The following is a 14,138-nucleotide window of genomic DNA, read 5'->3' on the forward strand; positions in this document are numbered from 1 at the left end:
ATACAAGCATGTCACTAACACTTAATTTTTCTACGGTGCTATTTCATTTTGGAGACGGTTAGCTTTTGTTTCCTTTGGCATCCTTTGTTATTTATCACTGCTTACAGAATTACTTCTGTGATGTTTATACAAATTATTCTGATTTACTACACATACATTTTAGAAAGTCTTAGAAAGAATTTGGCAAGACACAACTTTTGACAAAAGTGGTAAGGCAGAGGGAATTTTGTATTAAAAAAAAAAACACCAGATGCACATAAACTTAGAGAAAGAAAGTCTTAAAGTGGTTCTAAAAAGGCAAAAAATAAATATATATATATATATATATATATTTTTTAGAACTTAAAAAGGGATTGTGAACCCTTACATATACCCAGTGAAGTGACTGGGCTCAGGTAATACACAGATTAAACCAATCCTATTGCATAAGCTGTACCTGTTTATCTGTAGTCTTCTCTTCTCTACATCTATTCAAAGTTCAGAATTTAGAAAACTTGTTTGAGTGTTCAGAAAAAAGTGGGTGGAGAGTTGAAACAACACTGCAGAGCTCAGTGAAGAGAACTTTGTGAGCTGATTGGAGAGAAGGAACACAACCACCTTCACAAAGCACATAGGAACAGAGCTGAGGATGTTAATCAGCTGGAGCTCCCTCCCGTCACCTGTGTCAAAAGTGACTTATGCTGATAGCAGAGGAACAAAGCAGCAGACAGAAATGACACTTAGGGGTTCATTTACTAAAGTTGGGGAGTGCAAAATAAGTCTCACCACTGCAGAGAAACCAATCGGCTTTAACCTCAGCTTGTTCAATTAAGCTTTGGAAATAAAACCTGGAAGCCGATTGGTTTCTATGCAGAAGTGGGGCTGATTTTGCACTCTCCAGCTTTAGTAAATAAACCCTATAGGGCCCATAAACACTGGGCACAAAAAATGCTGCCAATACAGGCTTCTGGCAGTTTTTTCTATAAGCAGCTCCATGTTAGTTTGTCTATGCAAATTAGAGTTTTACAGGCATATTTGCAGAGAAGCATTTTCAAGCATAAACCCCCCCCCCCCCCCCCTCCAAAAAAAACACACATCAGGATTGCACCTTTTTGCGGAGCTTTCGGGCAGAAAATAAAGAAACATAAGACGCGTATGAACGCTCATAAACATGCATAAACCCAGTGTTTTGGAGCTTTTGGTCTTTTCAAGTGTAAATTGATTATAGTGAAAAATAAGCAGAGGTGAATTGTTTTTTTGAGTGAAACGCTTAAAAAAAGCAAATGCCTGTAAACTCATTCTTGTGCAACATGAGCTATGAGCATTTTTTATGCTGCTTTTTTGACAGGGGTTCTGGCTTTTTTTTTAGCAGTCTTTGATATGCTTTGTTTATATTTTATGTCAAAGGTTTACAACCAGTTTAAATGCATTCTCTGCATTAAGGTAAAAAATAATAATAATTTCAATAGCAGCTCCCCCAACATTTACCCAAGTCCATTCTCGATCCAGTGCTATTCTGTCTGCAGCAGCTCTTCTCCCCTCCTCCTGGTCTCACGGCCTTTGCTGAGAGCAGCAGAAGCCATTTGGAGACAACTACATGGGGCTATTGGGCACAACAGGCCTGTGCCTATAGACAGGAGAGGCAAAGAGACAACTTTTCCCTGTGTTTGGCCAAACATTTATTTTTGCTCATTAGCAAAAATACAGTTGTGTCATATAAAACAATTTACACAATAGTCTTACAGTTCCGTGTACATAGATGACCATAGCAGGGAAGTATTGCTTTGGGTGCCAAGGGTTGTGTGTCTACATGCTGAATAACAAAAACAGATCCACAATTACAGCATCCTGTATTCAAAAAACCAAACAATCAATGCAAGCATATTGCATATTAAACAATATAAAAAATACCTTGAACTCTTGCTGCCATGTTTCAAATATAATTCAAATCTCTGCAGCAGAAGGCTCTTTGCATACTATAAATACCTACTATGGCAGCACCTATGTTGAAATTACCATGTTTTAACCCTCGCTTATGCAGTTATAGGATAGCTTGTACTGATGACTCAGTAGATTACAGCTGCAAGCTAGACAGTTTAGATATTTTGTTCTGGCATGGTTAACATCGATCCAGTCACTGACATACTTCGCAAAACATGCCACTTTATCTGATTAGTGAACTGCTGCCTGTCCAAGAGCTCTTCACATATTTAATTTCAAAACAGAACTGTATGCCAAGAGTATGTGATTAAAGTGGAATTCTGGTCAGAATACAGGATCACCAGTAAATGTTTTCCTAACATCCAGGTTAAAAAGGAAAGAGTAGCTGGTTTTGCTGCTGTCAAGGAGCTGACAGATACTCTCACCCGTGGTCTTCATAGCAGCCTTCAAATGACTCGACCTAAATGCTGGGCTCAGCAAACTGTAGATCGCGATCTACCAGTACATCACGGACAGGTGACTGGTAGATCACGGTCTAAGCTTGCTGACCAGCCATTCCACAGCATTAAACAGAGTGCAATGCAGAGGGACTAATTGTAATGTTGGAGCTGTAGTAGGGAGCAAAAGCCACATAAACCGATGCCTCCTCTGTAGTGCTGACTCCTGTCCCATGCGGAGTAATAACAACTGCACTCCACCTCTTATCCCGGCTAGTGGTCTCCAGAGTGGTGCCAGCAGCAGGAAAAAAGAGATCTTTAGGTCAGTGTGAATCAATACACCGGGCATAAAAAAATAGGACTGCTTTCAGACTGATGTGCTGTGGTTTACCCACATTGCGGGTGCAGTGTACCTGCTGCTTTCCTGCGGCTTTGCTGCGTTTAGCCATACCACCTATTTAATTCTGCAGGTTTGATGCATTTTCAGACCTTGCGCACCACACCTGCAGGATATAAATAGTCTATGGAAAAGCGCAGGTAACCCAGGAAAGTTGCAGATGCACTGCGCTGCACCTGTGGTGTAGGTAAACCGCAGCACATCAGTGTGAAAGCAGCCTTATATGGGGCTCAGAACAGTAAGTTTTCATTTATATTTGCATTTTGAGGAGTGGTAAAACCGCATACTTTTTTTAAAAATGTATTTTTATTAAACATGTTTTTATCAAAGCATACAGACATCTGGGTTGTGTCAACGTGACAATTACCCATAACAACCGGCCTCGCAGGGCCTAACATGGCTATCCGACTAACATAGTCATCTACCTCTTACATATACACCCCAACTTCTCGCCCCCCCCCCCTCCCGCCTTGTCACAGCTCAAGGGTAACAACATTTCAAAGTCAGCAATGCTACGCCTGATCATCACTAAATACTTTGTTCTAATAATATATTGTTACTCTCCATACCCTCATTGTCGTCAGTAGAAGTGTCACCTTAATATTAATAATAGCACTTTATCTTAAGGCATTCCCATCTGTTACTCACTCTTAAAATCAGAAATTTTGAGGTATTCATCCCCTATCCCACCGTAATGTCAGATTCACACCAGGCCTTCCATATTTTGTCAAACTTTTTTCCACACCCCCTCGCCCTGTATGTGGATTTATAAAAAAGGTAACATAGTGTTAATCAGCTTTTTCCAAAAACTAATTTCTGGAGCATTTTTTTGCCATACAACAAAAGGATGGTGAGTAATGTTCTCAAAACACTCGTCAGAACCAACTCCTCCACCAACCCCAGAAAGCATACTTTTACTGTTACTGGAATGGGCACCGACAAAAGAGCTGAGATACACTGTGTGATTTCTTTCCAAAAATACTGAATGGGTGGGCACGACCAGAAAATGTGTTCAGCGTTAGCTGGAGAGAACGAGCATCTCCAGCATTTTGCCGAGTCACTTCCATATATCTTGGCAAGCCTAGCCGGCGTGTAGTAGCTTCTATGCAAAAATTTAAATTGTATTAGTTTATCCCTTGCTGATACTAAGTGTCTGAATGGTTGAGTCCACAAGTCATCCCAATCCTCACCCTGTATGTCTGGAACTTCTGCCTCCCATTTATTTCTACAGTTAGTTACTGCCTCAGGTGATGTTTTACAGAATTCTTTATATGTTACTGAGAGAGTTTTGGTCAAGTCCTCCTCTAAGAGCATGGATTCAAGTGTCGAGGGCAGGGATTCCACTCTTAACTCTTTGATTTGTTTCTGGTAGGCATGTCTGAGCTGAAGAAACCACAATAGGTAAGAATTAGGTAAGTCGTGTGTGGTTTTCAATTGGGGAAAAGTCAGAAGTTCACCATATGTTGTAATATCTTTAAGTGTTTTAAATTCCCAATTCATAGGATCTGGCAAGCTATAAAATTGAGGCAGCGTGTGGTTCATCCATAATGGAGAAGTTGGGGAAATCCCTTGGTAGCTGGGAGATGCTAACTTAACTGCTAGTCCCCATGCTCTGATAGTGACCAGCATCATCAGGGTGATTGGCAAGTCTGATTTGGTACCCCTGAACAAGGCTAGGCGCAAGCTTTCATACGACTCAAGATAAGCTGCCTCCAGAACTGTGGCGGCATCCCCATCGTCTGATAGAAGCCATCTACGGGCAAACACCATTTGCCCTGCCAGGTAATATTTATGCCAATCTGGCAATGCCAACCCTCCCTGGTCTCCCGGTTCCTGCAGCATTTTAAATCCTATCCTAGGGGGTTTAGGCGCCCAGAGGAATGATCCTGCTATGCTTTCTAATTGTTTGAAATATGGTTTTGGGATCCACACTGGGGCATGTCTAAGGAAGTATAAGATTACCAGAAGGGCCTTCATTTTTAGAAGGCTAATTCTACCCACCAAGGACAGATGTAATTTCATCCAGGCCTGTACTTTCTGTTTGAGATATATTAGCAGTGGGAGTTCAATGAATAGTAGTCATGCGCTTTTGCAGTGATTTTGACCCCGAGATATTTGATAGGGATCAACCCATTGTAATTGAAGGTTCGGATCAGCCCCCTCCCTGGCTTTTGCATCTAGGGGCAGAATTGACGACTTGCTCCAGTTTACCTTCAGCCCCGAAAGTGTGGCAAATTTATTTAAGATATCCAAGACCGCCCTCAATGAGTCACCAGGGTCACTGAGAAACAGGAGCATGTCGTCTGCATATAAGGCCAAGGTTTTGTGAATTGTACCCACTTTTATTGCCCGAACATCTCAAGAGGAGGGCTATGGCCTGGGGCTTCATTACTAAGGCAAAGAGGAAAGGGGACAGCGGGCAACCCTGCCTGGTGCCCCTGCCTACCTCAAAATAGTCAGACACCGCTGACCCCAGTCTTATGGCCACTTTGGGATTCCTATACAGCATAGATATCCACTTTCTAAATTACGGCCCAAATCCCATAACCTCTAAAACTTTAAACATATAATTCGAATCGACAGAGTCAAAAGCTTTTTCTATATCAATTGATACTACAATTCTGGTATCTGAGTCTATGGGTAGTATTTGCATGTGGGTGAAAAGTCTCCTTAAGTTTGTATCCGTCGATTTTCCCGGCGTGAAGCCCGTCTGGTCGATGTTAACTATTGATGGGATGACTGTGGCCAAATAGTCGCTAATAGTTTGGTTAGAATCTTTAAGTCGGTATTTAAAAGTGCTATTGGGCGTTAAGATGCACAGTCCGTCGGGTCTTTCCTTGGTTTCAGTAAGAGGATCATGTATGCCTCCAGCATGGAGTTTGGTAGGGAGGAATTGTCTAAGCAGTATTCTATCAACCAGTTAAGTCGTAATGCCAGCTGTCCTACAGTTGCTTTATAGAAATCAACGGGAAACCCGTCAGGCCCGGGGGCCTTATTAGGCGGGAAGGCAAATATTGCCGCCTGTAACTCCTTGATTGTTATCTTGGCTTCTAATATATTACAGTCTTTTTCAGTTAGTTTCGGGATAGGTAACCCCGTTAACAGCGAATACATTGCTTCTAAGTCAAAGTCAGGGACGGGTGAGTATAAGGATGAGAAGAAATCAATAAACTCCTTCATAATTTCAGCTGGATCGGTGACCATATTACCTCGCTTATCCTTGATGACAGGGATATGAGAGATGGGCCGTTGGTCTGCTACTAACATAGCCAGGAGTTTACCATTTTTGTCCCCTTCTGCGAACACTTTATGTGTAGTTTTTGTCATTTCAGAGCTTGTCAGACTATTGACATGAAGGGATAGGCGCCTTCTCGCCTCCAGCAGCGTCTCATACGAGGCCCCAGTAGGGGATCCCGCATGAGCCTCCGTACACTCCCTTTCACTCTGTTTAAAAGTATTTAATTGACCCTTGCTGTTTTTATGGCTGATATACATTCTCCTCTGGTCACCGCCTTAAAGGCGTCCCATACTATTGGTGGTTCTGCGGTATCTACATTAGTAAACCAGTAAGTCTTTATTTTTCTCCTCTATTTGGGCTGCCACATGTTCGTTTTGTAACCAACCAACAGAGAGGCGCCAGCTTCCCAGTCTCGCCTCGGTCGGAAAGGACAGGGTAAGAGAGAGGATTATGGTCAGAAAGACCCCCTGCTAAATAGTCAACACTGTCCACATACTGTAAATTATTACCATTACCAAAAACCAGATCAATTCTCGCTGCGTAAAACCGCATACTTAAGACACAATTTTATCATTCCTCCTGCCCCAGCATCACCCACTTTGGCTGCAGTGGCCAGGAGTGTACACATGTCGCAGCTGCAGTAGGAATTATACACCGTCATGATTGGTGGGTGTAGCGCCTGCCAAACACAACCCATTCAAGTTAAAGGGGCCACTCTACAAGTGCTCTGCAACTAAAAAGGGGTTAAAGCAGGCAGCGTTGTTGCTTTAATTTGATTAGCAGACAGCAGCACTGACGAAAAGCAACATGGGGCTTAATTCCTGCTGCGGCATGTGTGCACCTTTGGCTGCTGCTTTAGGGTGTGCGACTCAACCACAGTGTTTTACGACGCCCTAAGGATGGTGCTGCCAAATGCAACAAAGCGCTCACAAGTGCAGCAGGCCCCAGTGTGTTTGACAGGTGGGGAGGAGGCAATACGTTGCCTCCTCCCCACCTGATTTAAACCCATGATTGGCATGCTTGTACATCAATCATGGGTTTAAATCAGGTGGGGAGGAGTAGTACAGCAATTAGAGGTTTATATCTAGTGTGAGGAGGCAACACTGGATGACACTGTGCCTGGTGATGTTTGATTTCTCCCATGTTATTCAGGTAGATCTCCACATCTGTAAGGTTGCCTACCCCTGACTTATAGGCACCAGCCTCTGCATTACACATATGTGTCAAGGGAGATTACACTAGAGGGGTGCAGGCACTCATAGCTCCTAACTGTTCCCCTTTTGGACACAAATATCTGTCCCTCTTTCCTCCTCAGTTGGTCCAATGGAGACATTTATAAAAATGCATTAACAAAAGTTATCCAAAGTCTTGTAGTACACCAAGTAGGTCATCTAAGCAGGCATACAAAGTAAAGGCAGAGATAATAAAAAAAAAGCACATTTAATTTAAGCAATTATTTAGTGCAGTGGTCTCCAAACTGTGGCCCGGTGTAGTCCTTTGCTTGCCTTTATCTGGGCCTTGGGGCACTATTCCACCAACTGAAACCAATGATGAGGTACTATTACCCCTACTGACAACATCAATGGGGCACTATTCTTTTCATTGAGATCAACAATGGGGCACCATGTCTTCCAATAAAACCAATGATGGGGCACTGATGCTGGGGCATTTTCTACTCCCACTGGCCACAGTCTGCCCCCCAAAAGCCAGAAGGACAGTAAACTGGCCTTTGCTTGGACAGTTTGGAGACCCCTGATTTAGTGCATCCGTATCCCTCTTTCTTATCTCAAAATTTGTGAAGTATGGACACTTGCACTTACAAGTGCATAGCTGCTCTTTTTTTGTGACCCAAGTATATTAACGCAACATTTAAATAAATGGAGGTAAATTATGGTAGATTCAGTGTATGATGGATCTGCTCTGAACTGAAAGGATCACTGAAGTTCTGCCCTATAAATAGTCTATATTAGCCTCTCAACTTTTTACCATGGAGGAACCCTTAAAATAATATTTAGGTCTGAAGGAACTCTAGCTAAAAATAATTATATCTACAGCTTGTCATACATTAGCCCCACATCTACACCACATTGGTAGTCAATAGGAGAAGGGAATCCTTGCACCAGTGGTCCGTGAAAAAAATGCCTGGTTACAACGGTGGTCTGTGAGAAAAATTCCTATTACAGGCATATCCCACTTTTAAGTACACAATGGACTTTATTTACTAAAGCTGGAAAGTGCAAAATCAGGCTCACTTCTGTACAGTGGTGGTCTGTGCGAAAACATTGGTCAGTTTAGGGTACCCAAACATTGGGGGACAGTGGGAAGAATGCTCCTTACATTGGTGGTCAGTGAGAAGACTTTTCCTCTTACAGATGGGGAACATGATCATTGGTGTTAGTGGTTAGTTGCCTGGCAAATACAAGAAGCTCCAGTGGTCCCATTCATGATGTTCTGCTGAGTGGTGCTGGTGCCAGAACTACATGGGCCCCGTCATGAAGGAGATTAATCCATTACTAGTCAAGGGACCCCTGGCAGTCCCTAGAGGAACCCTAGAAATCAACTGAACCCTGGTTGAAAAAGGCTGGTCTAAGTATTTATCAAGAATAAGGATAAGATATTACCGGCAGCAGCAAAAGTTTAAAACTAGTCAGTCTGTGACCCCTTCAGCTCTTTACCCCTTGTATGTAAACCACAAGCATGTGCTTGGCATATAAGGAGACCAGGTCTATGATATTCCAGACCATAGTCAAGATTGTAGAGCAAGTCACAGCCCCCCAGCTACTTATATTCCCATTTCACACTAGAGCAGCAGGAAGGCCAAGGAAAATGCAGCTTATGCTTGGTTGAAAATTTATTTCTGCTGAGCGGTCTCATCTTTACCCTTGTGCAAGATTTAGTTATCTGATTCAATTGCCTCAGTGTGAAGCATAAGTTCAGTTATCCTTTAATGGCTGTTGTATTTTTCAGGATCCATGGAAGCAGCATGTTGTCTGATAAAGGCTTTGCTTCCTACTACAGGTCAGAACATTATTTTTTTGCCTGGAGTTCTCCTTCATAGAATAACACAAGAAGAAGAGTATGTTTTGGATAAGAAAGATGGCAATAGAAGGAAAACAAAGAGCAGAAAATGTGGAAGAGATGAGCGATTCCACATCCCTTCACTTTTGATATAATGTGTTTCGCATAGATGCCAAGACCTTAAAATAATTTCCATGGACGCCCAGTGTGTCTACGCAAGAGACAAATCTTGGAAGACCTCCTTCCATTACAATCCCCGTTGTGACATATTTACAGAACCAGATTATTAAAACTAAACTCCAGGCAGGTATGAAAACACATCAATTAATGATATGTATTTGTTCAGTTTTACAAAGTTATGTACTCATTATGGAAAACGTTTGTTATTTAAACAAACAAAAAAAACCACACTGTTACATTATCTCATATTACATTACCTCATTACACATTACTTTTCACTTTAATGAAAATGAAATGGTTATATCATGTGGATCTTTTGATCTCAGTACCATCTTAAATCACTGACCTGGAACCTGAATGCAATCAGGTAATATGGCTCTAACATTTGTAGCAGAAGGTGGCTTGCAATGGCAACCCTCATATTCTCTCATGGAAGATTTACTCTAAATGCAGAATATCCCCCCTCCCCTTTTAATAAATCTCAGTCTAAAAACGGCAAATGCATTTGATATACAGTACATATTTATTAAGATATGTTACCCTTAAAGTGGACATAAAGTCAGAAACTGCTGTTGATTAAACATTATAAAAAAAAAAAAAACATAATATATCTATAGATTCTAAGATTTGCCATTTGCTAAAACACAGATAGCATGTTCTTTTAGCTTAAAATAAAGGCAGAAGATATATAAAACATGTTGACTATAATAAAAACACACACACACACACACACACAGCTGTTGCTAGACAACAAGTGAAGCCAATCTGTGAACTGATAATGCCATCCAGAAAACACTGCAGCTGAACTTAGGTCAGAAATAGCACTAGATTCCCGAAGACAGATTTTGCAAAGCTCCTCATGCGTGAGGCTTCATATGAACAAGATTCCCAAAATACAAAGCAGAATGGGCAGGACAAGCAAACCACAGCTAGGCCTGGATGAAAACCTAAAGCATTGAGCTAGTAGCCCATGCCCTTTGTATACATTTTAAGGCCTAATTTCAATTTTGACTGTAGATTTCACTAGATCCCGAAGACAGATTTCACAAAGCTCCTCATATGTGAGGTGGGTAAGGATTCATGGGAACACAAAGGGGTCCTTGGATTCCCAAAGAACAACAAAGAGAATAGAGAGTAGGCAGCACAAGCAAACAGCTAGGTCTAGATGAAAACCTAAAGCACCAAGCAGGTAGTCCATGCCCTTTGTATACATTTTAAGGCTTAATTTCAATCCTGACTGTAGAATTCCTTTAAATAAACTAGTTAGGTTGTGTGCCGTGCCTAACAATCATGTTTCAAAAAAAAAAAAGAAGAGGAAAAGAAAACAGCTTTATTTACTACCTAGAAAACCATATCTTGGGCAACATCTATAAAACAATAGTACTGTGGAAATAAGTCTTTATTATGATTTATTCTCAGCCAGTGAAGGCTTCAGCAACGAATGATGTTCAACTTATGTCTATTCTCCCAGCAGACTGGCAAAAGCTTACTACCTATAAATTCATGCATTGCGGATATCAGTCACTAGATTAGGAGAAGAGTCTTTACAGTGTGAAATCCTTGGACACAAAAGCTTCAGAGCTTACCCCCTTCATGACCAGGCCATTTTTTGCTATTTTAACTGGTAATTGCACAGTCACGCAACACTGTACCCAAATAAAATTTATATAAAAATAAAAAATGTTTTCACACAAATAGAGCTTTCTTTTGCTCCTATGCAGCAGAGAACAGAGGGAAGGTGATCACTTATAAAAAAAGGAATAAGGGTATTTATAAAAACTTTTTTTTATATATCTATCTATACACAAATGTTTTGCTTTTCATTTCTATTTCAAACTGATAATGAAATTTTTGAGTATAGCCTCTTATATTAGGTCCTACAATTAAGGTATAAAAAGTACCATCACCCAAAAATTATATAAAAGGTGAAGGGGAGGAAAGAAGGTGCGGACAGTTGCTGAGGCTGCCCTCTCACACACTCAAACCAAGGAAAATTGCTTATGGACTATCCCGGTACTGATAGACAGACAATCAACTTCGGTAAGAATATAATTTATTTACATATAAAAACATACAATTAAACAAAATCAATATACCATTAAAAAGGGAAGATTTAACCTTACAGTATACAATTACTCATAGGTTTTTCCCAGAAAGATATCTGGTAATGGAGTTATCCTGGAGAGATTAAAAATACTCTACTAGTTGCACAGTCTTAATGCTGCTTCATCAGGAAGAATAATCTATAAAAACAGGTAATTTATTTCGAAAATACATATACAAAAGTTAAGCGTATAATGAGTACAAGTCAGCAGTAACATTGAGTGGTTGCTTACCCAAACGCCCATAGGCAGAAGGGCCCCAGGACACGCCACTGGGGTCCCCCCGCAGCGGACATGGGGGATTGTTGGCAAAAAGTGTATCTAAGATAATGAAGATGAATATGTAAAGGATGGTCGATCACACTATTTATCTACCATCCTATACATATTCATCTTCATTATCTTAGATACACTTTTCGCCAACAATCCCCCATGTCCGCCATGGGGGGAACCTAGTGGCATCCTGGGACCCCTTCTGCCTCTGGGCTTTTGGATAAGCAACCACTCAATGTTACTGCTGACCTGTACTCATTGTATGATTGTTAACTTTTATATACTGTATGTATTTTCTAAATAAATTACCTGTTTTTATAGATTATTTCTCCTGATGAAGCAGCATTAAGACCGCGCAACTAGTAGAGGATCTTTAATCTATGGAGGATAACTCCATTACCAGATGTCTCTTTCTGGGAAAAACCTACGAGTAATTGTATACTGTAAGGTTAAATCTCCCTTTTTATTGGTATATTGATTTTGTTCAAGTATATGTTTTTATATGTAATAAATGATATTCTTATTGAAGTTGATTGTCTGTATCAGTACCGTTTTTTTTACAAGGCGATTGTCGCAAACACTTTAAAGTGATGCTAAACAGAAAAGTGCTAATTGTCAATTCATATAGATCATGCCACTGTATCTTTTTTAAATCCTCTAAGTACCTTATTCCTGCAGCACCATTGTATGGTCACGTGATCTTACCTTGTTTGGCATCTGCAGGAAAAGATGTTTGAAAGGGGCTTCTATTACTCTGCTGATGTATGCTCTCTGTAGTATGAGTCTGACACAGCACGAATCAGGGCTGGCCAGACAGTCACATGACAAAAGAGAAGCGTTTCAGAACAGCAACTCAAATTAAATTTTAAAATATCAAAAAATTGTTTTACAGCCTCCTATAAATCTTTATTGAACATCAAATATGTATTTTTTGTGCATTAATAAAGCAGAACTTTACCCGCAACAACTTCATAAAGTTCTTTAACAAGGAACATACATTCCACATTAATAATTATGCTATCAAAATGAGTGTGTGCTGTAAATTGCCTCCAGCATTGCTCCGGTTTCTTCCTGCTGGAGGCTAAAGCCCAAAGCCCCTGAACAGCAGTAAATCATAAAGCGGAACTAAACCTATTGATTTAACAGTTTAACCACTTAGAACCCCCAAACATTATACATTTTTTTCTAACATCCTAGAGAATAAAATGGTGGTCGTTGCAATACTTTCTGTCACACCGTATTTGCGCAGATGTCTTACAAGCGCACTTTTTTTTTTAAAAATACACTTTTTTAAATTAAAAAATAAGACAACAGTAAAGTTAGCCCAATTTTTTTATATTGTGAAAGATAATGTTATGCCGAGTAAATTGATACCCAACATGTCACGCTGCAAAATTGCGCCGCTCGTGGAATGGCGACAAACTTTTACCCTTAAAAATCTCCATAGGCGACATTTAAAAATTCTACCGGTTGCATGTTTTGCGTTACAGAGGAGGTCTAGGGCTAGAATTATTGCTCTCGCTCTACCGATCGCGGAGATACCTCATATGTGGTTTGAACACCGTTTTCATATGTGGGCGCTACTCACGTAAGCGTTCGTTTCTGCACACAAGCTCGGCGGGACGGGGCGCGTTTTACATTTTTTTTTTCTTATTTACTTTACCTTTTACTTTTTATTTTTACACTGTTTAAAAAAGAAAAAAAAGTGTCACTTTTATTCCTATTACAAGGAATGTAAACATCCCTTGTAATAGAAAAAAAGCATGACCGGTCCTTTAAATATGAGATCTGAGGTCAGAAAGACCTCAGATCTCACATTTACACTAAAATGCAATAAAAAAAAAAAAAAATTGTCATTTAAAAAAATAAACAAAATAAATAGGCCCTTTAAGAGCTATGGGCGGAAGTGACGTTTTGACGTCGCTTCCACCCTGCAGTGTCATGGAGACACGATCGCCTCCGCCGCTGCCGACGGCTCTGGTAAATGGCGGAGGGCCCTTTGGGTCTGGTATGAATATTAAGGGGAACCCTGAACCAAAATGAAAAAAAAAAAAAAAAAAAAAAATGGTGTGGGGTCCCCCCAAAAATCTATACCAGGCCCTTATCCGAGCACGCAACCTGCCAGGTCGCAGGAAAAGAGGGGGGGACGAGAGAACGCCCCCTCCTGAACCATACCAGGCCACATGCCCTCAACATGGGGAGGGTGCTCTTGACATTTTTTCCTTTAGAAATGTCATTTTGTGCAGGGACTGTTCTAAACATGGGGAAAATGCGCCACTTTACATGCATACTATAGACAACCCCCAGGTACGAAATTTAAAGGAATATTTCACTTTTTTTCACTTTCACTTTTTTTTCACTTTTATTGTTTCACTTTAAGCATGATTAAAATCACTGCTCCGTTTGTAAAACTTTTTTTTGCATTGATACATGTCCCCTAAGGCAGGACCCAGGTCCCCAAATACTTTTTATGACAATAACTTGCATATTAACCCTTAAAATTAGCACTTTTGATTTTTCACGTTCGTGTCCCATAGACTTTAACGGTGTTCGCGCAATTTTTTTGCCTGTTC

General features: G+C 40.6%; 1 protein-coding gene across 3 annotated transcripts in view; it reads right to left on the minus strand.

Moving 5' to 3' along the window:
* Positions 1-14,138, minus strand: part of FAM131A (family with sequence similarity 131 member A) — a 138,745-nt gene that overhangs the window by 59,012 nt on the left and 65,595 nt on the right. The window lies entirely within an intron of this gene.

Source organism: Aquarana catesbeiana, linkage group LG04, assembly GCF_042186555.1.
Source record: "Aquarana catesbeiana isolate 2022-GZ linkage group LG04, ASM4218655v1, whole genome shotgun sequence".
Lineage (NCBI taxonomy): Eukaryota > Metazoa > Chordata > Amphibia > Anura > Ranidae > Aquarana > Aquarana catesbeiana.